Below are 26911 nucleotides of genomic sequence, written 5' to 3'. Positions count from 1 at the left end.
TGAATGTTTACCTGGGCACTCAGGAGTTTCCCCAACAGATTCGTTGGGGTCAATGGGACTGGGAATGGAACTGTTAGGTCACAACAAAAGGGAGCAAAAGAAAATGGAGCTCTTGTTTTTCCCACCCCTGCACAGGCATCCTCTAACAAAAGTGGCAGCAGTGTCTTCAGCCAGACTCCTGCATTTGTCCCACTCAATGAGTCACACTTGTGCTGTGTGTTCTATGGGTTTGGAAAAGCACATATAGGGAGCCTGGTGTTATCTCACAGAGAAGTTTCAGTGCCCTCTGAATCTCTCTGAATGCTGACTCATCTTTATGTCCCCAACCTTTGGCTAACACTGAGCTTTTTGCTATTTCCATAGTTTCACTTTCCCCAGGATGGTATGGTGTTGGAGTATATAACATATATGCTTTTCAGATTGGCTTTTTTCACTTAATAATACACTCTTAGGTTCTTTCTGTGTCCCATGGCTTTAGAGCTTGTTTCTTCTCAGTGTACAAGGCAATGTAGGCAGCTGCCTACAGCTCAGGGGAAAAATAGCTTTAAAACTATGAATTAGTAAATGTAAAAATTTCTACAGTCCTAGAACTCACAATTCCAAATATGACTTTTAGGAAAGAATCTCTAAGTGGATTAAATACAATTCTGAAAATGTGAACAAGATGCAGAAAACACAGGCAGTTTGGATTGAGAAAGTAGCGTGCCCTGATGTCAAAGATTTAAAACTAAGGTAAAGGCTGGTGGCTGGTGTGTCGGGGTAATCCTCTGCCTGTGCCACTGGCATCCCGTGGGAGTGCCGACTCGTGCTCCAACTGCTCTACCTTCAACCCAGCGCCCTGCTTCTGGCCTGGGGAGGCAGCAGAGCATGGCCAAGTGCTTGTGCCCCTACACACAGACTGCCCCGCCTCTGGCTGGAGTGGGCATTTGAGATACAAACCGGTGGGTGAGAGGTCTCTGTCTCTTCTACTCCTTCAAGTAAAATAAATACATCTTTAAAAATCCCTAAAATAATACGTCACATTACAGTATTAAGTCCATAATATTTTTCCATAATCTTAGGTGGATCCTATTTTGGGAAATCACATATCACCATTGTTAATTTGAGGGAAAAGAAAAAGGTAATACCTCAATAGCCACAATTTGAAAAGGATGTTAGCTGTGTGTACCACTCGGAGCCTAGGTGGCGGCTCTGCTGCTGCACGGCGGAGCACCAGGGCTGAGCAGGGAGGCCACCAGGGGGCGAATGATGTTGAAAATTAAGGCAGAAAGAACCTGCACTTTCTGTTTAAAGATTTTTCTTTTTTTTTATCTTATTGGAAAGGCAGATTTACAGCGAGAAGGAGCGACAAAGAAAAAGATCTTCATCTACGAGTTCACTCCCCAAGTGAGCGCAATGATCAGAGCTGAGCTGATCCTTAGCCAGGAGCTCCTAAATTACTTGCTAAAACACAACAACCACGACAAAAACAACTGGAGGCTAGAGTAATCTTGATATTGAAGCTTGATGAAAATAAAGTGAAAAAGGAAACCACATGATTGTTTGAGAATATAATTTAAGCCCTAAAATGAATTAAGCCAAATATTTAAGGTAAGAACACATTATGAAAAAAGTCATAGCATAAATGGAAATACAATAAAATAATAATAACAGTTCTTAGTGTCCAGGCTGGCCTGGGAAGTTAAGCGAAGCATGTTGCAGATGTAGCATCTGGCCCTGCAGCTGCCATGGAGGAGGTAATTAGCTGGGCCCGACCAAACTTCCCAATTAACCATGGAGGACTCTACCAAGATGGAGAGAGCTGGAGAAGATGCCAGAGTCGTGCATGTGGATGTGTAAGCATAGACACACTGAAGGTCAAGGTGTGACCTTGAAAATGAGGAGGGAGGGGTTCCTAATGCTGCAATCTTGGAAATTTCTTTATTAAAAGAACCTCACCATCCAAATATAGTCCGTATTCAAGCTGTACTAATGTAGGATTGCAGCTTATAGCTCATCATTGAATTCCTTTTTTTTTATAACAAGAAATATTGGATTCAACCCCTCCTGGTCAGTTTATGGATTCCTTATTATTTAAGAGTTATTGTATCAAAAGGGAATTGTGTTTTGTCACTTTAGAAGAGTTGTTCACAAAGACAAATATTTATTGATTGATCACAAAGCAGCTATTAAACTAGCTGGTGTGGCCATCATCAGAACTTTTGTCACACCTGTGGCAGTGTGCACACAAGAGGATGCAGCGCTCAGAGGAAGGGGAGCTGCAGCCGGCTCATTACTCAAGCCCAGTTGGTGTTTGGGATAGGCACCATATTTGCAGAATCAACAACTAAGAAACCACATTTTCATGGAGATTTAGGACCTTATCCATTCTCCAGGACTCCCAGCAATGATGCCAGCCCAGCAGTGGAGTTGTTACAGGACTGTAAGAATACCTGTTCTAGGGCCCAGCGGCGTGGCCTAATGGCTTAAGTCCTCGCCATGAACGTCCCGGGATCCCATATGGGCGCCGGTTCTAATCCCGGCAGCTCCACTTCCCATCCAGCTCCCTGCCTGTGGCCTGGGAAAGCAGTCGAGGACAGCCCAAAGCTTTGGGACCCTGCACCCACATGGGAGACCCGGAAGAGGTTCCAGGTTCCCAGCATCGGATCTGCGTGCACCAGCCCGTTGCGGCTCACTTGGGGAGTGAATCATCGGACAGAAGATCTTCCTTTCTGTCTCTCCTCCTCTCTGTATATCTGACTTTGTAATAAAAAATAATAAATCTTTAAAAAAAAAAAGAATACCTGTTCTAGATGGGAACCAGGAAGCTTATCATCCCATGTTAGAAAGTTGGATGGGATTCACAAGGATCCACTCCTGAAAACGTTCATCCATGATCCTGCTGAACATATTTCTGGTAACGGGCAGATGGATTTGTTAGCTAACTGAACACCAGACTTTCCAGAGAACTGGCTACAGAGTGAGTTGAAGCTGGCCAACTAGCAGAGCAGTGGTTGTGTCAGGTTAATGGGCTAACTGGTTGGCAATGAACTAGCTGGCTGCAGGACGGGTGAAGGGTGAGCTATACCTTAGAGAACCAAAAAAACCAGCAGGAACCAAGCAGCTTTGTCTGCAGGCAAAGGAAGGGTTGTCAACGGAGCCTAGGAAGGAGTGTGCTGTCTGCATTTCCTAAGGAAGGAAGATGAGCAAATAGATCCAAGGGGTGATGGCAGAAAAACTGCAGTAACCCCACGACCAGCCTTTTATTCTTACTGCCTTTGAGAGTGAGTCACCAAAAGACCTGGGAAAATGGAGCCCCTCCTTCATGCTAGCAGAGGGAGAGCACTTCAGCATTACACAGAGTGACCCCAAACCCTCCACACTTCTGCTGCCTGTAGCCCACTCCTCAGTGTCTCCTCCTGCTTATCCCCCTTGACTTTCCCCAGAATTCTCCAGGTTCTTCAGTTGCCCCCTACTCTTACTGTCTTTTGAGCTGCCATCACTTCTGGGTTTCATTTCCTGTAGCCATCCTCAACTTCCTGGAATTACTCAACCCCAGGTGGCATTTGGAATGGCCACCATCCTCAACTTCCTGCACTTCTGTGGTCTCGCTGTGTTTGTTTTTTACAGACACATTCTGTCTCCTTAAGGAGTAAAGTAATAGCAAGGGGTTGGTGCATCTTGCACCAGAGGGCTTGGGTTCAAGTCCCAGCTCTGGCTCTGATTCTAGCTACTTGCTGATGCACACCCTGGAAGCAGCAGCAACAGCTCAGGTGCTTGCATCCTGTCATCTGCCCCAAACTGCCTTCTGGGTTCCTGGCTTCACATGGCCCAGTTTCAGCTGCTGCAAACATTTGGGAATTCAAATAGCAGAGCAGAAATATTCTCTGTCTTTCTGCCTTTCAAGTGAATAAAAATAAATTCAAAAAAGAAAAAATGTCTCCAAAACATTTGAAATTCAACAGGAAAAAGCAGAAAGCCTTTCTGCATTTCTAGGTACATAGAGACCAGATGAAGGAATACTCCAGACAGGATGCAGAAGTTCCAGTGGCACAAGGGCTTGTAAAGGTGAGTTTCATATTTAAGAGCTGGCTGGATATTACAAAGAAACTAAAAATGACTGCTGGCTGGAATGAGAAATCAACTGAGGAGCTATTCAGGGAAGTACAAAAATTTTTCATGAGAAGGGGAAAGGAGAAATAAAAACAAAGAACGGTTTGTATCAAGGAAGTGGTAGCTGAAGAGAGACTGGATCAGGGTCTCCCTTGCAAAAATGGTGGATTCCAAGTTTTAGCACACTGCTCGGAATGAAATACAGAGGAAATTCCTAGACCTGTAAGTGGATGTTACAGGTGTGGAAACATTCTAAGGGAGAAAGGGGAAGATAACCCTCCTCGTGGCTTTTGATGAAGACTGGGGGGAGGGGGCGCTGGGGTTCTGTCTGAGTGAGATTTACCAGGAAGGAAGAGGAAGAGGAAACACTTTGGTTGCCTCTGTGACTGTTTATTCTTCCTTGACACATCAGCCAAAGATCGACAATGGCAGGGGAAGGGAGAGTTCTCCAGGTGTGAATCTCTTCTCAAACGCTGTCAGACTGGGCTCTGCACACACTGTGGCCATTGTCTCGGGGTCCAGTCTTCCCATCCTTACACCTTATGTCACCTGTTTGTGGCCGGAGAGTAGAATGTGGCTCTTGGGGGCTCTCACCCAGATACAAGGGAGACAAAAACAACCTGGTGCTTTTGCTTCCAAACTCCTGAGCCTATCTCTGGGGAACAGCCTGGGTGTGCAGAAGCCATGGCAGTCACTATCTCATTAGTTGAAGGGAGCAGAAACTTGACTTTTGCTGGGACCCTGCTAGTGAGCACCCCACATCAGCTCAGAAACTATTTTTTTCTTGTTTGAGAAAAATTTCCCCTTAACTTTATTTTTGTTAAAATTTATTTATCCTTATTGCAAAGTCAGATATACAGAGAGGAGGAGAGGCCTTTCATCTGATGATTCATTCCCCGAGTGACTGCAACAGCCAGTGTTGAGTCGATCCGAAGCCAGGAGCCAGGAAATTCCTCTAGGGCTTGCACACAGGTGCAGCGTCCCAAGGCTTTGAGCCATCCTCAACTGCCTTCCCAGGCCACAAGCAGGGAGCTGGATAGGAAGTGGGGCTGCTGGGGTTATAACTGGCACCCATATGGGAACCCAGGGTGTTCAAGGCAAAGAATTTTGGCCACTAGGCCACTGCACCAGGCTCTCCCCTTAAGTTTCATTCAAAATCTGCTCCTTTAGATGTTTCAGTTATGTTCTGATTAGTGAAGTGAGACTAGTGGGCAGTATTGGCTTCCAGGCCTGCCCTGCCTCCTACTCCCTGACCTTATTTCTTGACTCAGAATACAGAAGGGCACTGTGCATTCCCCAGTGGTCTTGGCATCACAGCCAGCAGGTTCGGCCTGGAGGCAGGTGCCCGGGGATCCTGCATGCGCTCCAAGGAAGCTCAGCAATTGTGCCCAGCCCCCCCGGCTGCTCCTCAGTGACACCCTCAGTGATTTCACCAGTGTGCACTAACGTTGTTAACCTGCCCCCAATCTGTCCTCCCTACACTCCCAGATCTTCATCCTGGAAAGGTTGCCAGGCTCTGTTCCCTCTAGGCCACGACCAGAAAGAAGAGAGGGCCTCCGTAGCGCACATGCTTAGCCCATGTTGACTTTAGGACTACAGGTCAATCTGCACTGGGTCAAAGGACGCCTTCCCCACCTGCCTCTGCAAGGGTGTTGTCTTCCACCCCATCCCGTAGCCAGGCTATGCAAGCAGTTGTTCTGTAGGACAACAATAAGCTAGCATGGTTCCTTGCAGCCTTGTGAAAGGGTTTGGGAAAGGTTGGCAAAGCAAAGCTGTGGTTGTGCCAAAACAGTTTTCCTGGTGTAAGCCCATGGCAGTGTGAGGCAGGCCCAGGTCTTGTCCCCACCTCTGATTATACTATAGGATTTTATGGGAACCTAACACTCACCATGCCTCCCATCCAGATCTCCTGCGATATGCTGACTGCTGGATGTAGAGGACATATCTTTAAATCAGCCACAGCTGAGAATGGAGGTTCCACTTAGGAAGCAAAGCAGCCTTCCTCGGCCTGTGCTCACAGCAGCAGGTGCACAGCCGTGGCTGCTTGGCGTGGAGAACGGGGCCAGCATCCCTGAGAAAGGCTGCTGCTGAATGACAGCAGGACCAGGACCATCCACCAAGGAGCTCCCTCTGCAAGCCTGATAAGTGAGGATGAGGGGAGTGAGCAGGAAGCTGACAAAAATGACCTGCTGGGTCACACAGTGCTGAGTGTCCTTGTTGGAGCTCTGAAGCATGGGAAGCTGATGACACTGCAATCTCCCTGACCTAGAGTAATCCCAGGCAGGGAGCGCCTCCCCAGGGGGAAGTTCTCCTTCTGGGATCCAGAGAGCAATTCATTGAATAGCTGAAGCACCCAACGGGACCAGGACAACATGGCAACAGCAAGGCAAAAACAAGCACATAGAGGGCCATGTTAGAGACCTTTGTAGTCAGAAAATTAAGAGATGGTTAACAGACTCAGGAATTTTAAAGTATCAGGTCATATTGTTTAAAAAAACACTGCTTAATTTTAGCAATAAACAACTGTGTGGCTCCAGCTAGTTCCCTATGGGAAGGGAAGGAGAGTCAGCAGGCATCCGACCACAGCTGGTTAGGTGTTATTAGGCACTATTGAACACTAGTCTAGTATTCCAGGTCAGTCCAGATGTCAGGGAAGCGCCAGCACGTGATGGGGTGAGAGTTTTAACTACAAATCCATCCTATCTCAGGGAAAGAGACAGAATGCCTATATCATGATTGGCCGTAACAGCCAATCCATATGCATTGCCTATCAATTGTTTGACCCAGCTCTGTGGATTGTATCCTTTCAATCAAGCTCTAGAACTTTTCAAAGACCAAGAAAATACTATCTACAGATTCCAAGTGTGCCTATGGGTGGTAAACACTTTTGGGAAAATCTGGGCAGAGTTGCGTCTTATAACTAGTTAGAGGAAAGAAATTCTTATTTGGGAAATTCTTAAAACAAATCCTCTAAAATCTCTTACATGTAGCAGAAGTGGCTGGGCAGACCTCCCTGCTGTGGAACCCTGGGTCAGTTCCTGAGGATCTGTGTCTGGCATCTTATACTCCTATACTTCATCACCGTATGGCAAAAAGGACTCCTCTCCCAGATTCTGCTTGTTGAGTGTACAGCCCATCACTTCCAGCCCAGGGCCTCAGGGCTCATTAAGACCTGCAAGAAAGACAGGCTCCTTGCTTCCTGACTACTGGGCCAGCCCTGCAAACAGCAGAGAAACAGTGGATGGGTACTCAGGTTAGAGGACTGGTAAATGAGATCCAAAATGGTGAAAGACTAGGGAGCACTGTGTAGATCACCAGAAAGGCCCTTAAAAATGGTTGTGAGAAAAGTGTAACTACATGCTGTCTCAAAGCATGGGACAGTGGAGGGAAACCAGCCGGAATGTCTGTACTGGAGAGAGCAGAGACAGGAAAGCCTGGGCAGAATGGTTCAAATGCTCAGGACAAGCCCCAAGCTCAGGATCAGCTCCCCACAGGTGCAGGCAAACTTTCCTCAAGTGCAGACCACCTTCCCTCAGGCACAAACCAACTCACCTCAGTCATAGACCAGCACCCCTCAGGCCCAGACCAGCTCCCCTCAGACACTGCCCAGCTCTCCTCAGGTGCAGACCAGCTCTCCTTCGGCTCAGAGCAGCTCCCCTCAGACCAGACCTGCTTCCCTCAGACACAGTTCAGCTCCCCTCAGGTGCACAGCAGATCTCCCCAAGTGCAGCCCAGGTCCCCTCAGGTGCACAGCAGGTCTCCCTGGGTGCAGCCCAGCTCTCCTTAGGTGCAGATCAGCTGCCTAGGTGCAGATCAGCCCCCCTCACATGCACAGCAGATTCCCTCAGGTGCACAGCAGGTCCCCTCTGGCATACAGTAACTCCCTCTCCATTGTAGCCTCCTCTAAATCTGTAAAACACCCTGTCTATCAGGGAAGCAGTTTTAGAGATGGAGAGGTCTGCCACCCCCTCATCTGGCAATGCATTTAACCTTTAATTTACCTCAAACCTATTTCTTGTTGTTTTGCTTTGGCACAGGTGTTACCAGAAAAGCCTGGTGGGTTCTTTCCTCAGTTTAGTGTAGATATAAAAGGCCAGCAATCTGTTGCAGACAGAAAAGTTTATTTGTGAAGAAACCAGGTGAGCAGGGAAGGGAGAGGGAAGAGGAAAGCACCTCCCAAGAGAAAGCCAGGAGGTGGGGTGCCTCTGAAAAGGGGAGGGGGAGAGAAAGACAACAAAGGTCTGAGGAAGGGTTTGGGATTATAAGCATTCTCTGATCCCTTCTTGTTGGGAGGGAACTTACAGGTCGGATGCTCCCCTTTGGTGATCTCTTAATCAATTATGAAGTGGATTGGTAATGTTGATGCCACCCACTGCACAGTGTGGCCAAGACCTCAGCAGGCCTGGATGGTCTCAACAGGGACAAGAACTGAGCTTTTAGAAGCAGATCTGCAAACTGGATCAATGAAAGGAGCTGGCAGGGGTTCATTAGACTGGGAGGCAGGGCAGCACCTCCACCCTAACGTGCACCCACTCAGTGTTCTGCACAGATGCTGCTGTCTTTTGGGATCACAAAATCTTCCAAATGATGGTGTTGCTCATTACTGCCTCTGCAGGATGGTCCCACACTGGACACATTGGTCTACTCTTGGCGAGTATGGGGGCCCTGGGGAATATTCGTGGCTACAATAAATGGCTTTTACCTCTTCCTTTCCCACAGCTTGTCACCAGAGTTAGCGGGCTGCGATGTTTCCTTCCCTTGGAGTCTTAACAATCAACATCAGCTTGCTCAGTAGAAACTTTCATTTTCTTGTGACCAGGAAAGGAGAAAGCATAGAGGCATAGTTCCCCAAATAAGTGGCTTACCTGAGAGTCACTTCGCCAGGGCTTTCACAACAAAGGGCAGGAGTTCCCAGGATGCAGCAAGAGGGAGGGGTGCCCTCCCTACCTTTAAGGTTCATCTTCATGTTAACTTGTGTGTTCAAACACCTGACACTAAGTGGCCTCTTGTGGCTTTGTCTGTGGTGGCCTGACTCCCTCTGAGTACAAGATCATCTCATCAGTTTTCCTGGTTGTTCTCTGAATGAACTCAAGGGTCCAAACCTTTTTGGACTCCCTTGACAAATCCTAGGGCCCACTTTCTGTCTAAATCCTACATTCTTAGTGATAACACCCAGGGACAGTTGCCATAGCAGATGTAAGTTTGTCTTTGAGGTCATCTTCAATAACCAAAGGCCAGGCCAAATGAAAGCATTTAGGTCTCAAAAAGACATCACTGCTTGATCTCCAAGGGAGTCTAACCAGATCACTGCCAATCTCTGCAGAAGGCTACCTTCTCTTACTTTGAAGAGGACTGGTTCTTCATTGCAAATAACCCGTTGTCATCATTGAGGAAGTAAAGATGCTAATTGGGAAGAAGAAAACAATCTCCGTGTTAGAGGAGACAATCAGTTCTATGTTATGGCATAGATACTTCTTGCTTCGAAATATAGACTGTCCTTATGTAGACTTATGTATCACATAGAATTTCCAAAATTCTGTGGTGTCTCTATGTTGGGAAGGTGAATATACCAAATTCCCATGCCATTAGCTCCCTTGTCTGTGCCACTTTGGCAAGCCAGCAGGCCAGGCACCTGGCACATGTTCTGCCAGTCAACGGGTCCATGAACTGCCACGCAGGTCCTGGACTGCATGCCACTGGTGTCTGTAAAGGACAGGCTGGATGCTCAGCCAGTCCAGTGAGCCACCACTAGGGGAGCTGTGGCATTCCTGTGTTCATTTCTCCCGACTCTGTGAATAAAGACTTGCAAAAGACATCTCAGTTACTCTTTTTTTCTGAACCAGATCTAGTTTCCCAGGAGACAAAGTTCTGAATTATTCTGTGCTGCATGAGTTTAGTAGAAGGATGCACTTAGCACCACAGACATAGTGCACACTTGCTTTTCTCACTTCCAGCAGACCAGGAACCTCCTAGCTAGGGGAGAGAGGTAAGAAAGGGTGTGTAGACCCTGCAGCTCTGCCATAGGCTCTCAGCCCTGGTGATAGGCTTCACTGTTCGCATTCCATCAATGAGGGAACTCAAGCACCATCACATGGCCCAACAGGCACACACAATTGGGAACCTGACCTGCCTGCTGAGAGCTCCCATGTAGGGACCTTTCCACGTTAGAGCACCTCCTTCCTAACTTCTATGTCAGGAGGTTTCTGTCTTTAATAAATCCTGTTTTGGGGGCCCAGCGGCATGGCCTAGCGGCTAAAGTCCTTGCCTTGAACGCCCCGGGATCCCATATGGTTGCCGGTTCTAATCCCGGCAGCTCCACTTCCCATCCAGCTCCCTGCTTGTGGCCTGGGAAAGCAGTCGAGGATGGCCCAATGCTTTGGGACCCTGCACCCGCATGGGAGACCTGGAAGAGGTTCCTGGTTCCCAGCTTTGGATCGGCGCACACACTTGGGGAGTGAATCATCGGACATAAGATCTTCCTCTCTCTCTCCTCCTCTCTGTATATCTGACTTTGTAATAAAATAACTAAATCTTTAAAAAGAAAAAAAAAACTGTTTTGGAGGGGCAGCACAATGGCTCAATTGGAGGATTCTCTACCTCAAATCACCATCCCATATGGGCACCAGTTAATGTTCAGCTCCTCCATCTCCACCCAGCTCCCTGCTAATAGACAAGGAAGACAGTAGAGAACAGCCCGAAGCCTTGGAACCCGGTATGCAAATGGGAGACCCAGAGAGACCTCTTGACTCCTGTCTTCAGCTCAGCTCCGGGCACTGTGGCCATCTGAGCAGTGAACCAGCAGATGGAAGAGCTTTCTCTTCATCTCTCCTCCTCTCTTTAGATCTGCCTTTTCGATAGAAACACATAATTTTTTTTAAAAGTAAATCCTAGTTTTGCTCACACAAAAATTCTTTTTTATAACATCAATATTTATTGCTTTATATGAATCCTTTATTGAGAGCCCAAGCATTCAGGTTACACACACAGAAATTATACAATGATGTACCACTTTATAAAGGCAGTGAACACAGGACAGTCGACAAAATCCACTTTATAGAAATTTTAAAATTCTAAATATCAAAAAGTACAGCTGAGGAAACAGGTATACATTTGGCAGCCAGTAATTTTGACACGGAAGTTGCAGCTCACATGACTTTAAATATGTGAATTTTAAAATGTTGAATATAGAGTAATCATTGTGCTTTGTGTTTATTTGAAAAATATAACACTGGCTGTCAAAGATGTTCAAAATATTTAATTCACTTCAAAATGTCATACAAATTATGTTGGCTTCTCTGTGCCCCTAACACTCTGCTTAGCTCAGGGACATTGCTGAAGCAATATATTAATTCTTCCAGTACAGTGGTGTTTCTTACCATTGGCATTTGTGTACTCTAGAATAATTTAGAAAAAATGTGTAGGAAAGCAAGCAAAAAGTCAAGGAACCTGCCTGGATCTTCTGAGCTGCTTTGTGTCAGCTGGGTAAGTGCCCATTCTCTAACACAGCAGGCTACTGTCGGAGCTCATCTTCTCATCAACAACCGTGTTTCCTCCCCAGGCCCCTCAGGGGCAGACACAAGGACCGCAGCTTCAACAGATTCCTGGGGATGTGTTTAACCTGGGGTCTCAACAGACAAGGTGTGCAGGGCTTCACAAGGGCCAGATTTTATTTAAAGTATTCAGGAGAGAAAGAAAATGCCTTCTGAAAGAGATGAACTCAATCATTACCAATAGAAAAAGTAACCATTGTATTCATCTCTTATAGAAACAGAAAAATATAACATTTCCCCTCTTAGAAAAGTATATAAAAAAAAAAAAAAGAAAAGAAAAGTATATATGTATGTGTGTGTGTGTGTGTGTGTGTGTGTGTATGATTTAAAGTTCCATTGTACACAAACAATAAAACCTGGAAATCCCCATGAAACCCTACAATTCACATGTTAAAATATTGAAACTATGACCAAAACAGGAAAACGGCCAAAGCACTCACACACAAGACAAACAGCTTTCTTTCTGAGGCAGGCCCAGAGGTCAAAGGCCAGGGCTTTAAAGGGTGGTCAGGAGGAGGGGTTGCTTGTTAGGGGTCACCTACCCAATCTGTAGCCACAGCTGCCTCCCCCACCAACTGCCACTTTTATCAGTGCCAGCTGCAGCTGCTTCCTGCTAGACCAGGTTAAAAACCGCAAAATCAGTGGCACTTTCTGAAAACTGAGGTAATGCTTGAGCATTTTGCCCTGCCTCCTCTCTGCTGGGTATTTCTTAAAGCTTTGAGTGCACTCATGATCAGTTCCTGGCCCTTTGTCTCCATGCAGAGCTGAGGAGTGTCTGCCTCTGACTCATTCTTGGGATAGGATCAGTCAGCTTGCAACACTCGGGGCCCCAGTGAGCCTAGTAATGCCACTTGGGACTGAAGAACACTGTTTCTGGGAGAGTAATCCCCAAGTCATTACCTCCAGCCATCTGATTTGTTGAAGGACAGAATGGTGAATTCTATAGGCTCTAGGTTGAAGGTTACTGTCTTACAATATTGGGGTACAGTGGCACAGTACAGGTAGTATGCAGTCAAGGATGTTTACATAGGTTTAGAAACCACAGGGAAGAAATAAAGGTGGTTCCACTTGTCATTACTTTTTTTTTTTTTTTGTAACTACTCTTGATTACTTGACGGCAATAGTTTAGGTTTCAAAGTGTATGACTTTGAGCTGCTTAGCATCAGACATCTAAATGGTCAAAGTTCGGAATCTTCCATGGGAAGACCAAATATTGTTCCAGAATTTAAGCACACTGACATTGGAAGGCATCTTCTCCATGTGCCTATTTTCTAGTTCTCTTGTCATCATAAACTGGAAAACAGCATATTGTAAATAACCCATCCTAGCTGATACAAATGAGCTTGCTGGGCCTGACACGATGGCTCAATGGCTAAATTTTCACTTGCAATCAGCAGGATTCCCTATGGGCACCCGTTCCTGTCCCACCTGCTCCACTTCCCACCCAGCTCCCTGCTTGTGGCCTAGAAAAACAGTGGAGGGTGGCCCACGTCCTTAGAACCCTGCACCCACAAGGGAGACCTGGGAGGATTTCCAGACTCCTTTCTTCAGGTCGGCTCAGCTCTGGCTGCTGTGACCACTTGGAGAGTGAGCTAAGCAGTAAAAGATCTTCTGTCTATCTTTCTGCAAATCTGCCTTTCCAATAAGAAAATACATAAATCAGAAAAAACTGAGGTTACTGAAAAGCAGTGTTTTGGAAGAAAGCAAATGATTGTCATTGCTGTAATCTATCCCTGCTCATTTGACAGTAAGCATTATTTAAGAAGATGCAGAGCATACACAGGCAACATCACCACAGAGTTAAAATCCTCAAAAATGAAGTTGCTATTCTTCAGACAACACAGGAACTTAAGATAACTGCATTTCTAAGAAGTTAGCAAGAGCAGATCTAGCACATTATTAGCAAGGGAACTAAATTATAGGGATCAGAGAAGAAGTAAGCAAAATTGAGAAATAAAAGCAATACAAATGATCAATAAAATGTTTTATTAAAAGATAAAGCTGAGAAACATTAAGCCAGACTAATGAAGCAAAACCTAAAATGTTAAAAAGGAGACACTACAACTGAATGCTTACTAAAATCAAAATGGCTGCTGGCAAACAAGACAAATGCTCGTGACAACATGGATAGGAAAACAACACTGTGGGTGGGGCTGTGCGCTGTTCATTCACTGTGGGCAGCAGTGTGGAGATCCCATCAAACACTGGGCATGCATGTCTGTCTGATCCAGCGATTGCCCTACTCCAGACCCAGCCAAAAGACATTAAACCATTGTGTCAAGTAGATATTGGCTCTGTCCTGCTTATTGCAGCATTGTTCACACAAACTGAGATGTGAAAACACCTAGCATCCCTAATAATCCAAGACAGGTGTTGTAGCTGATCAAGGTGAAGGTCCAGGTGAGGCCAGTGTTGTGGTGCTGCACATGAAGCTGCCACCTGCAACACCAGCATCTCATATGTGTACTATTTCCTGTCCTTGCAGCTCCACTTCTGATCCAGGTTCTCTGCTGGTGGACCTGGGAGGGACGCGGAGGATGATCAGGTCCTGGGCCCCTGCACCCATGTGCGAGAAAGCCCCTACCTCCTGGCTTCAATCTATCCCAGTGCTGGCCATTGCAGCTATGAGGAGTGAGCCAGTGGGTGGAAGATCACTCTTTCTCTATAATGTACACTATGCATCGGTGACTCTAACTTTCATATAAACCAGGAAATTTAGAAAAAAAACTATCACTGCTTGTCATCATCCCCAAATGGAGTGCTGAATCGAGATCTACCTGCTTTGGGGCCCGGCGGTGTGGCCTAGTGGCTCAAGTCCTCGCCTTGAAAGCCCCGGGATCCCATATGGGCGCCGGTTCTAATCTCGGCAGCTCCACTTCCCATCCAGCTCCCTGCTTGTGGCCTGGGAAAGCAGTTGAGGACGGCCCAAAGCTTTGGGACCCTGCACCCGCATGGGAGACCTGGAAGAGGTTCCTGGTTCCTGGCTTTGGATCGGCGCGCACCGGCCCGTTGCGGCTCACTTGGGGAGTGAACCATCAGATGGAAGATCTTCCTCTCTGCCTCTCCTCCCCTCTGTATATCTGCCTTTCCAATAATAATAAATCTTTAAAAAAAAAAAAAGATCTACCTGCTTTGTTTCCAATGGAGCTTCCAATGATGTACCTGGGGAAGGCAGCACTTGCTGGATGAAGCACCCAGGTCCCTGAGCCCTCTGTGGGAGAACTGGGTGAGATTCCCAGCTCCTGATTTCCACCTGGTCCAGCCCTGTCTGTTGCAGTCATGTGGGGAGTGAAGCAGCAGATGAGAAAGCCTTCCACCTCTCACTTGCTCCCTCTTTACCTCCCTGCCTCCTTTTTTTCTTCATCCTCCTTCTCTTTGATGCTCTGCCTTTTAGCCCAGATCTACTATATTGAACTCAATTACTTTGTTTAGATGTTGAACAACATCACTCTTACCTCATTAATCAATCAAAGGCATATGTCCACTAAGCTTAAGAAAACCGCTTACTGTTTCAACATAAAGTCTAAGGGCTTGGCTTTGTTACACTTTTCTAGAATAGAGCCTTTCAATGATCAAAATGGAAGAAATTACCATGGTAAAGCTAATGTACATAAGGTAACACAAATAAAGGACTCAGGGTAATAGGGATAAAATGAAACTTCATTGAAAGTTAGGTAAATTCAAGTAACAAAACAATTAAATATTTCAAAGAACAGGAACTGGAGAAACTCTAAGGGCAGAGAATTTTTAACCTCCATTCAAGTGTCAAATGATGACTTATGAAAAACCTGCAAAAGCTATCTCAGCTTTACAGATACAGTACAGATTGGTCTCACATGGCTGGTAGGATGTTTAGCAAATTAAGCAGCAGCTAGCACACCCAGGAAAATAAAAAAAAAAAGGATTGAGTCAAGCACAGCAATAGAGAACCATGAACTCAGAGTCGCAGACTGAACGCAAACCCCCACAGCCTCAGTCAGGATGGTTTCTGTTTTCTGCTTTTGGCCTTTTTAAAAGTAGGATTTTTTTTTAAATTTTGGAATGCCATTATACAGCTTGGACTGGTCTGACGCTGACAGATTTTACCCCTAAGTCAGTCCCAGAAGCCAAGTGGAGAGCAGCCCTCAAAATTGAACCGCTCACAGGTGGTAAGGAGGAAGCTTGGATCCCAACCATGAAGACTCCCAGACCTTCACCACAAACTATTAATACGAGCAACAAGGACTATATCTCAACTGCCAAGGAGGCCACAGGGAATTGGATGCCCTCGGAGGCCGAGTACTCTGAGGTCACCCACCCCCAAGCGGAGCTTCCACAGGGGATGGAAGTAGTCCAAACACTACCGTGCAGAAACCAACGTCATCGGAAAGACAACCAGAAGCCCTGAGTGGTCCGCAGAAACAGAAGAACAATAAACGTCCTTCGGGACCAGGGAGGAGAGCTTTCTCTGGACCGAGCCTGGCTCCACCTCTGGACCCCCCCCCCCCGCAATGACCATCGGGATCGCTTCGACAACCCCTCACAGCAAACAATCATACAAACTAAAAAAAAAAAAAAAAAAAAAAAAAAAAAAAAAACCTAAAATAAATAAACATAAGAAAGTAGAACTTGAAATCTGACAGGGAAGAGCTGGCATGGATTGGCTCATGCCTCGCTGGGTGGGTCACAAAGATTAGTTACTCCTCACCATGGTGTTGAGGATTTTCCTGCACACCCACCCCCCCCAAAAAAAAAAATGTTCTGCACCTAAAATGTTGACATATATCTTGTTAGAGTTACAAGCCAGTCTGGATTATCCTAAAATCTGCCAAGGTCAGCAAAATTTTTCTTCAACACAACAACTGGCTAAATACTAAGATGAAATGGACACGAAACAGCTGAATGGTGCCTTATGGCCATTTTAAGGTATAGAGCAGCCGGTCCTGTATATGAACTAAAATTGAAATGTCAATGAGCTAATCATAGGTGGTGGCTAGGACTTGTTTTCCTTTTTTTTTTTTTTCTTTTTAATACACTGGCTACTCAAAACCATGTCAATTCCATAACATTGCAAATTGCTGTTGATGTTATATTGGGACTCTTAATTGACTGTGATGATATTCTACCAGCTCTAACTTCGGACCAGAAATGGTCTCCCCAAGAAACTGTTCAACCCATCTGGACAATAAGTAGCTGGACTCTATGCTTGGTATATGTTTGCAATGAAAGAATCTTGATTGAATTTGAACTGTAATGCTGCATCAAGGTGGAGGAATCCACTGGGGGGAGGGGAGGGGGAGGGGAGGGGGGATTCCCAGAGCCTATGAAACTGTCACATGATGCAAAATAATTAACAATAAAAAAAAAATAGGGCTAGCACGGCCAAATACCTATTAATCAATTTGAAATTATTTTTGAGTGCAATATTATTTACATAATAAAGTCATTGTTACCTTTGTTTGACTATTAATAACATTCTATTCTAATAAGTGAACAAAAGCAGATCAATAAGGAAAGAAAATTTGGCCACAGATGTACCACTGGAATTTATGTTATTTGTTATTTTCTGGACTAAATAGCCAGGATAATATTATATTATATGTATACTATAATATAGCATGTTATATATAATACATATATTATATGTTACGTAGAACAGTTGTAAAATAAAATATATAATAATTTAAAAAAAAAAAATTGAACCGCTCACTTGCCCATGTCAGAGTTGCAACGTGCCGGAGACCAGCTCCAGCTGACTGAGAGCTTGCAAAGGATGCGTGGATCGGCGAGACTGTAAGAGGAAATGAGAAGACACAGACCACTATGGCTTGATACTCATAATGGACAACTCAGAAAAGTTGCCTTCTTTATTTACACACAAATCATCACAAACTTTTGCACAATATCCAATTGTTTCATTTTTACATCATGGTTAAGAAAATGTAAAAAACAATCCTAACATATTATTTACTTTAAAGAAAACATTTTTGGCAAACCATTACTCATTGAAATCTGCAGTGACCTGGCTGAAGCCAGGAATTCCACGGTTGGCAGCACATGCAGTTACATAGTGAGAAGTAGTTTACTTATACTCAAAATTAATCTTATACTCAAAATCAATTTCTACTAAACACAAACTAAGATTGATTAAGATATTATTAAAAGATTATTGAATTAAAAGATTATAAATGAAAGGATCTTATAAAAGCATGTAACATAGGTTCTTTGCTAAATCTTATAATCAAGTCATGCATTAATTACCGTCACCTTCACCTACTGCTGATTCAATTGTTTTTTGTTCTTTTGTTAAAGGGCAGTGAAAGGGCTCAAGGCAGCTCAGCCAATCTACAGAGGGCCTTTACAAAAAACTTCCTTTTATCTATATAAACTGTTTTCTTTCCCTAAACATAAGTGCCAATATAAGATAGAGATTTAAGCCATTTTGAGGGGGGTTCACGTTTGTTTCCCTTTAGAAGATGCCCCATATACTTTTGCTTTCTGTGGTGAGAAACTAGAATACATCATATCATGTGTTGTAACAGTTCAAGGCGCATGGTAAACAAACTCTTTGTACCTCCATGATTGCCATCAGTTCCAAGATATTATCAAGCCATTTCTTAATGAAAACATTATTTATACTAGGGCAAATTCCAGGACAAAAGTGGGCACATAACAGGATTTTTGGAGACATTGTGGGCTCAATTGTACTATTGTATACTTTTAGCTGTGTGTCATAGCCTTACGTCGCTAAAGATGTTTTTATCATAACATGATTGATCAATTTGAGGTATCATACTAGTTACAGGAATCACTTCCCATTAGCAGAAAAACAGCAGCACCACCCTCAGGAGAATTCTATGAAACATCAGAGAGGTGATTGAGTGTCCATACAACGGGGTGAGGCAGCGATGAGGTGACCAGAGACATTCCGCCGGGCCTTGCCTCGCTGCTAGAAACTCCTCGTAGCCTTGCTAACCAAGGAGCAGTGCTCATCACACACCCATGCCATCCGACCCAACTGCATGGCTCCCCACAGCAACGCTGGTATTTTTACGAAAAAGAGGGGGAAATCGTTAGCCAGACAAAAACAAAAGCAGCTGCAGCCTGCCTCATGTCTCCGATGAGTTTACGCACACACTCCTCTTCTATGCACAGCCATGAGGAAGGAACACATGGTAAATCAATTCAAGATAACCGACTGTATGTACACCCGCAGATGCCCACCTGCCATAATGCAGCTTCAAGCTTTACTAATTTTAAATGGGTAAGAGCTGTAACTCATATAGAGCAACATTTGAAAGCTGAGTTATTCTCATTTCTATTCCACCATGTAATGAGGCACCACTATCAATGGCACGCGCTGCTCGTCAGGTTAACTGACAGTGGACAGGGCACGAGAATGGAGCTTCCGCACCCCGCCCTTCCTGCCTCCTCTCGCGCCATTCATGTTAATTGAAGGTGCAGAACGTGCACACTGCCTCTCCTGTCTTCTGCACCATCCACAACTGACAGAGCAGAAATTACTCCGGAGGCTCCGCACACCCGGCCCCTCCTGGCTGCTACTGTATTAGATTAAGTAAACTATAGGAAAACTGAGTAAGTCCCTTCCTGCTTGAGCTTTCAGATCGGCGCAATAGTGTAGTGATTAAAGTCCTCGCCTTGCACACCCGGGATCCCACATGGGCGCCGGTTCTAATATCAGCAGCCCTGTTTCCCATCCAGCTCCCTGCATGTGGCCTGGGAAGGCAGTCGAGGACAGCCCAAGTCTTTGGGGCCCTGCACCCAAGTGGGAGAGCTGGAAAAGGCTCCGGACTCCTAGCTTTGGATTGGCTCAGCTCCAGCTGTTGCAGCCGCTAGGGGAGTAAACCATAGGACGGAAGATCTTCCTCTCTGTCTCTCCTCCTCTCTGTATATCTACCTTTCCAATAAAATAAATAAATAAATAAATCTTTTAAAAAGAAAAAAACCCTGCCTTCTACTGCTCCAGGTGTGTAACGGGAGCTGCTGTCACCAAGCTTCAGAAATAAAGATTCCTCTTAATATCCTACACTTTGAAAAAATATATCCTACACTTTGATCCTGTTGATCTCTGTCACACTCCACAACAACCTTATAGATTTGTGCAGGTGAAGAATGACAATTTTTCTATGTGAGCACACAAAACTAAATAAGATTAAACAGCAAGCAAATAAAATATGCAACAAGGGCCTGGTGCACTAGCCTAGCAGTTAAATCCTTGCTTTGAATGTTCTGGGATCCCGCATGGGTGCTGGTTCTAATCCCATTAGACCTGCTTCCCAACCAACTCTCTGCTTGTGGCCTGGGAAAGTAGTCAAGGATGCCCCAAAGCCTTGGGACCATTGTACCCACATGGGAGACCTGGAAGAGACTTCTGGCTCCTAGGTTTGGGTCAGCACAGCTTTAGCCACTGCAGCCCCTTGAGGCATGGATTAACGGATGAAAGATCTTCCTCTCTGTCTCTCCTTCTCTGTATATCTGACTTTGCAATAAAAAAATAAATCTTTAAAAATATGCAATGAGGTTTTCCAAAAATGTTTAGATTTTTCAGTCCTAGGTGATTGAGCTTGAAATGCCGTATGGCTTCGGGGCACCTGCTTAGACATAGATTTGAGTGTCTCGGATGATTGATGACGGGTTCCATCCTTCCCACTGTGACTGTAGAAGCAGCTTCTGTTCATCTATGTGTGCATTGCCCAGGAGAGCTGAGGAACAGCTTTCAGCTGCTTTGATTTCCTCCAGATAGCACTCTTGTCCTCCCACTAGATAACGTGCAGGTAAGGATGTGAGGAGGCATGTAAGGAAAGGTCAGTGCTTAAATATGATGCAGAAACATGCAGCAAATGGCTGCTGAAGAAAGTGAGTGGGACCAAGGGGGACATGGATATTACAATTCATATCATTTGTGTTCTATATGATTTTGCTTTCTGCATCAAGCACACATTGATGAGCCTGTGGGTGCGAGGAGAAGAGGAAGTAGCAAAGGTGAGGACAGAGAGCGCAGTATCTGCTCTGGGCAAGAGCTTAGGAACAGGTGTTCGAGTGCACATGAAATGAAATGGTCTTGAGGTAGAGGACTCAATGGGAGGACAAAGCAGAGCATCCCAAGTGCTCAGTCGATTCAGTCATCTCCATCCTCAATTCCTGCTGAGTTGTTGTTCAGCATTCTGCAAATGTGAAGCTCGCTCCTGTGGTCTGTGTCCATCTCTCCACCTGCACTCTTCTGTGTCCCACAGGCAGTTGCTGCGGTGTGTTCAATTGTGCCCTGCCCTCTTGAGGGGTGGGCAGGAGGGAACCTCAGCAAGATGCATTTCCCGAGTATCTAGGGGTTTTAATGCCTGGGTATTCTCTTTAGTGTTGGCACCCCAGTTTCACTAACGGACTGGAGTGGCCGCGCAGGATCTTATTTCTATCTGGAGACCAGCCTTCACTTGATTCTGTAAGGGTCATGAAGATGGCTGCCTTGGATTGCAATGCTCACCTTCATTCCAGGCCAGTGAGCCTGTGTCACTATAAGAAAATCTTAACAAAGGCAGGCAGTCTAAGCTACCACAGTGCCTAGGAGTTAGCCTCTCTCAGAACTCCCAACCTCATCAGGAAATACAAGACTCTTTCTAGCCGCTATTCTATCAGCAGCACTCAGAGTATGGATCACAAGCCCTTCATCTGACATCAGCTAACAAAATATGCACTCATTTGTTGAAGTACAAACCTACTTTTGCAAAATCCTTGCAGTTTTGTTTGCATTCAAAGTGTCTCCACCGCTGTTTTATCACAGAATGCTTCATTCTGTAATAAAAGTGTATGCACTGTGAAGATTCACTATGGATACATGTGCCCCCAGGATGAAAATTATATGAATGTTGAACAAGACTGCCTGGCAAACAGCCTGTGTGCCTCTGGCCTCCGACCCCTGCTCACACTGAGGAGAGAAGCTTCATTCCGAGCCCGGCACAGTAGCCTATTGGCTAAAGTATTTGCCTTGCTCACGCTGGGATTCTTAAGGGAGCCAGTTCTAATCCTGGCAGCCCTACTTCCCATCCAGTTCCCTGCTTTGCAAAGCAGTCAAAGGTGGCCCAAAGCCTTGGTACCTTGCACCCATGTGGGGGACCTGGAGGCAGCTCCAGACTCCTGGCTTCAGATTACCTCAGCTCTGGTCATTGCAGCCACTTGGGAAGTGAGTCATCAGACAAGATTCTTTTTTCTGTCTCTCCTCCTCTCTGTATATCTGACTTTAAAAATATATATATATTAACAAATAAAGACGCTTCATTCTTCATTTACATCATGGAAACGTTCTCTAAAGGAAAAGTGGAGTAAAGGTTCTACTGGAGATGGCTGGTTCTTGGAGGAGCTGTAGTTTCCTATTCAGCACCTCCTGGGCATGAACACGTGAGAACAGAGCCTGAGGCCTTCCCTTCAGGGAAAGGAGCTGGCCCGGCCTTGGCTGCACGGGCAGGCTTCCTCAGGGGCCGAGAGCCCTCTGGCCTGTCTTGCTCCCTACAGAAGGGAGCCAAGGACCGCAGCTAGAGGGCGTGTGACTCCTCTGAAGCTGGATCATCTAAGAACGGGAGCACAGCCTGCTCTGCTAAAATGCTTTGCTCCAATTTGCTGGCATGGCATGGACAGGACACTGGCCCTAGTGTTATCAACCAAGCAAATATCCCACTAATCCAACTTTTCTCCAACCATGGCTCCTGAGTGTTTGGGGATGCTGTTCTACCTGTTAACCATCACCTGCTTTAATTGCAGACCACAGCAGTTTGTACTTCAGGGAGTGAGTTTCCTCTCACCACATGGTGGTAACATGAGGGTGTTCAGTACTGTTGGGAGGGCATATGGCCTTCCTGCTAGGGTCTGCCTTCCTTTCTGTCTGTGGTGAAGAGCAGATGCCATCTGCCAGGGGCTCAGGGGCCTGTAGGTGTTGGGTTTGTGCAATGAAAAGCAAAACTGCTGCCTGTCCTCTTTCTCAGGGGCTCAAATCAACTTTGCTTATTTACTTGATGTTTTCCTCATGCAAAAACACTTCTGCCTACTGTATGTACATGTACTCTGCCTGATTTTTCTTCTTTCTCCTTTTTTTTTTTTTTTTTGACATATTTTTTCAATGATTCTTTGACTTCTTCCAGGCAAAGGCAAGATCAAAACTGCGGCCACTGCAGCTCTCCCTGACTCCGTTCTTCACTTGTTCCTCAAGGATGTCCCGGCTAGGGAGCACTTGGCAACAGGCCGTGCATTTAAAGCCACTCTGGCCACGTGAGCCTTTCAGGGGTCTTCACCCTGGGCCTCTCCTCCAGAGCTAGAGGCTCTGCTGGGCTAGCAGCCTGGAGACCCGCTTCTTGCTCTTCTGTGTCAAAGCTAGCCACACCGTCGATGATCATATGCCATGTAGGCACAGCACAGCTGGCCTCCTAGGGGAGTTTCCCAGCGTGGGTCAGTTCTTGTACTCTTGCCCTCTTCTTTGGCAGCAGCAAGCCATCCCGTGTGACTCATTTAGTATTTAGCCTGTAAAAAGGGAGTCAATGATACTATGATGGAAAAGTGGAACATTGTAACAGAAAAGAGCTTTATGTGGCTTAAATCCACAGAATAATTTCTAGCTTCTATGGCCCCTAATACTTCTTTTTTTTTTAAAGACTTTATTTTATTGAAAAGTCAGATTTACAGAGGGAAGAAGTAGAGATAAGAGCCTTTGTCTGTTGATTCACTACCCAAGTGGCAACAACAGACAAATCTAAGCCAATCTGAAGCCAGGAACCAGGAGATTCTTCCAGATCTCCCATGCGGGTGCAGCGTCCCAAGGCTTTGAGCCATCCTTGATTGCTTTCCCAGGCCACAAGTAGGGAGCTGGATGGAAAGTGGAGCAGCTGATGGACATGACCTGGTGTCCATATTGGATACCCGGGGATGCCAGGTGCTGGGGTCCATGCAGTGGTTGTGAATGACACAAAGGTGTGAAGAGAACAGCTCCTTTGTTCAGCAACACCCAGAGGAGCTTCCAACTGTTTAGCAAGGCTCAGCGGATGTCTCTCCAACCATCTTGACACAGTCTCACCACCTTTTACATGGACACTTAACCACCCCACAAGGAATTCAATTGAGACAGTGTTGTTTGCATTTAGCCACCAGGCCTTCACGCCGGGCCCCTCTCTCTGTCCTTATGGCTGCCTCTGTTAGTGCTGTGTCCAGCTCAGCTGGTGGCACTCAGGAAGCTGGAGGCTGATCAGCTTGTATGTTTCTAAAAGGCTCAGTGTGACTGCTACAGCCCAGACCACATTGATGAGTCAGAGCTCGCTCAACTGCAGGAGGCAATGGTGTGTTTTCTCTCCTCTTCCTCCACTACTTTTGTTTTCTGGGCCCATTTTCCATTCATGACGGATACCTCTCTATGCAGGCAAGCCGTGTGTGCGTGTTTTTCTCATCTGCTGAATAAAAGGTATTGTATATATATGCCAGATGTAGAATTTCTCTCTTCCAGCACAAGAGCCTGCAATAAACATTGACTGTGAATATGAATATTGAAGCAAAAACTGACAGAGGTAAGTGAGAAGCAGTGATGGAAGCAGTAGAGGGAGATGCCACAGCTCAGTTTCAGCAAAGGAGAGAGCAATCAGACAGGAAGTCAGTGAGGAGCACCAAGCTTCGATCACTGCACCGGCAAATGGACGCACCAGCCCTACAGGACACGCCGCCTAGGAGCTGCTGAACGCACATTCTTCTCAGCTGCCATGGAGCAGTCTACAAATGGGACCACCTGTTAGTTTGGGAATCAGTCTCAAAACTTAAGAAAATTGTCATCATACCAATGTCTTTCCTAACTGCAGTGGAGAGAAAATAGAAATCAGTGCTCTATAGGGTCAGCACTGTGGTATGGTAGGTTAAGCTGAGTTGGTATCCCATATGTGTGCCAGCGTGAGTCCTGGTTGCTCCTCTCCTGAGTCAGCTCCCTTCTAAAGAACATGACAAGGTGTGGGGCATGACCCAAGTGCTTGGGCCCCTCCATGGTATGGGAGAAAATTGCAGCTTCTAGCTCCTATCTCCTAGCTTTGTCCATGGCCCAGTACTGGATGTTTTGGCCATTTGGAAATGAAACAGCAATAGTAAATTCTCTCTCTCTCTCTGTCTCTCTCTCTTCCTTCCTTATTCTCACAATAACTCTGACCTTTTCAATTTTTGTTTTGAATATTGTTTACATAGTTGAGTGGGATGCATGCCCATGTGGACCTCTGATTGGTTTGTGGAGGGTCAAGGTGTGGAGGAATGGGGGAGAAATGGGGGTAGGATAAATGTTTCCATTTTTTCCTATTTCTCCTGTATTGCAGGGTGGTGTGCGGTGGCAGAGAGTGCTGCTTTTGCTGCCAAACCACATCAGCACCGGGAGGTGAGGGCAGTCATTTGATGATGCCTTAAAGGTTGGAGTTTGTGGAGTCCCAACAAGAATATAGGGCACCTGGTTCTTGACGGCCACCTGAGTGCATTTGTGTACAATAGAATCAACCCCTGTGATCCCAACAGGACAAGAACAAGGAGGCCAAAGTCTCCTGTCCCCAAAGCTCTCACAGATGCCTCCACTTGGACAATACCAGCTAACAATAGAAGCTGTGTGAGTTTACAGCTGGGAACAGAGCAGGGGCTGGCAGCTTCCACAAGGCTTTACTCTGCCTAGCCTGCCAATATCTCCAGGACACCATGCAGTAGCACTGCACAGCTGTCTCTCTTCCCTGCCCATCAGGGCCATGTTCAAGTGCAGGGGCTCAGGCAAGGCATGCCGACTACAGGCAGCTGGTGCCACTCCCGTGCTAGGCAGATTAGGCAGGTAAGCTGCTTAGCACCTCTGCATGTCAGGGAGCAGGTAAGTGGATTAGAATCCTCACATGTCCTCTGGTTAGGTGAGGCTACAAGGCAGACTAGGCACACCACAAAAGCTACCATAACATAGTACCACAAGCATAGAATGACACACGTCCATCTGGCAGCCAGAAGCCAAATTACAGGCCAGGATCATGGTCCCTTCTGAGGCTGTGACAGGAGACCTGCTGCAGGGCTCTCCAGCAGCACTGATTGCTGGCCACTCAGCAATTCCCAGGCCATGGACACAGCCTCAGTCTCCACCTTCATAATCACATTAGTCTCCTTTTTCATCTTTTATGAAGAAAAAACATCAGATCTATTTATTTGAAAGATAAAATGAGAGAGAGAGAGAGAGAGAGAGAGAGAGAGGTCTCCCATCTGCTGGTTTACTCCCCCAATGGCCGCACTGGCTGGGCCTGGGATGATTTAAGGCCAGGAGACAGAGGGAGCTGGATCAGAAGGGAAGCAGCTGGACCATGCACCTGTGCCCATATGGGATACCAGCTACCAGCACTGTAAGCAGAAGCTCAGACTGCTCCAACAAGGCGCTGTTCCCTTAGCGTTATCTAACTCCCAAAGGCTATTCAAGCCCTCTAAAATGAATGTCAGATCCAGGGGTAAGACTTATGGTGTTGGGCCCGGCAGCATGGCCTAGCAGTTAAAGTCCTCACCTTGAACACGCCGGGTTCCCATATGGGTGCTGGTTCTAATCCCGGCAGCTCCACTTCCCATCCAGCTCCCTGCTTGTGGCCTGGGAAAACAGTCGAGGATGGCCCAATGCTTTGGGATCCTGCACCCACATGGGAGACCTGGAGGAAGTTACTGGCTCCTGGCTCCAGATTGGCAGAGCACTGGCCGTTGCCATCACTTGGGGAGTGAATCATCGGATGGAAGATCTTCCTCTCCATCTTTCCTCCTCTCTGTATATCTGGCTTTGTAATAAAAAGAAAAATCTTATAAAAAAAAAGACTTATGAGGTCATTCCCCCAGGCCACCATCTCACTGCCCCTTTTTTGTACACACTATGAGTATTGGGAAACATAATTGAATAGTGTTAAATTCTGAGACACCACACACCTCAGTGAGAAGGGAACCTTGCCAAACTTGCTCTCAGGAAGGTCACTGTTGGTCTCTAACCAGATGACCAGCCCAATCACACTTTCCAGTGGGCAGCACAGGAACTATCCAGCTATTTCCTAATTAGAGACCACCAGTGGGGAAGATTTCTCCAGAGAAACGCCTGCCCAGTTGAGCAACGCATGAGGTCTCAGGGAACTCCTCTAAACCCATGACACTCAACACGCTCCCTGAAGCTCCCACTCAGGAACACCCCATCTGCTTTCCTTTCCTTCTTTTCACAATCACTTGTTGAAAAACTTCTCTAGAATCTATCTCTAATTTTTATTTCTATAAATAATTAA

The 26911-nt window shown here is 46.0% G+C and overlaps 1 pseudogene; it reads left to right on the top strand.

The window, feature by feature from the left end:
* Nucleotides 1–664: 664 nt before the first annotated feature.
* Nucleotides 665–26911, top strand: part of LOC131479304 (cyclin-dependent kinase 1-like) — a 46917-nt pseudogene continuing 20670 nt past the window's right edge.

This window comes from Ochotona princeps, unplaced genomic scaffold, assembly GCF_030435755.1.
Source record: "Ochotona princeps isolate mOchPri1 unplaced genomic scaffold, mOchPri1.hap1 HAP1_SCAFFOLD_219, whole genome shotgun sequence".
Taxonomy (NCBI): domain Eukaryota; kingdom Metazoa; phylum Chordata; class Mammalia; order Lagomorpha; family Ochotonidae; genus Ochotona; species Ochotona princeps.
Note: the sequence above shows the minus strand (reverse complement) of the source record. Positions and strands in the feature narration are given on the sequence as shown.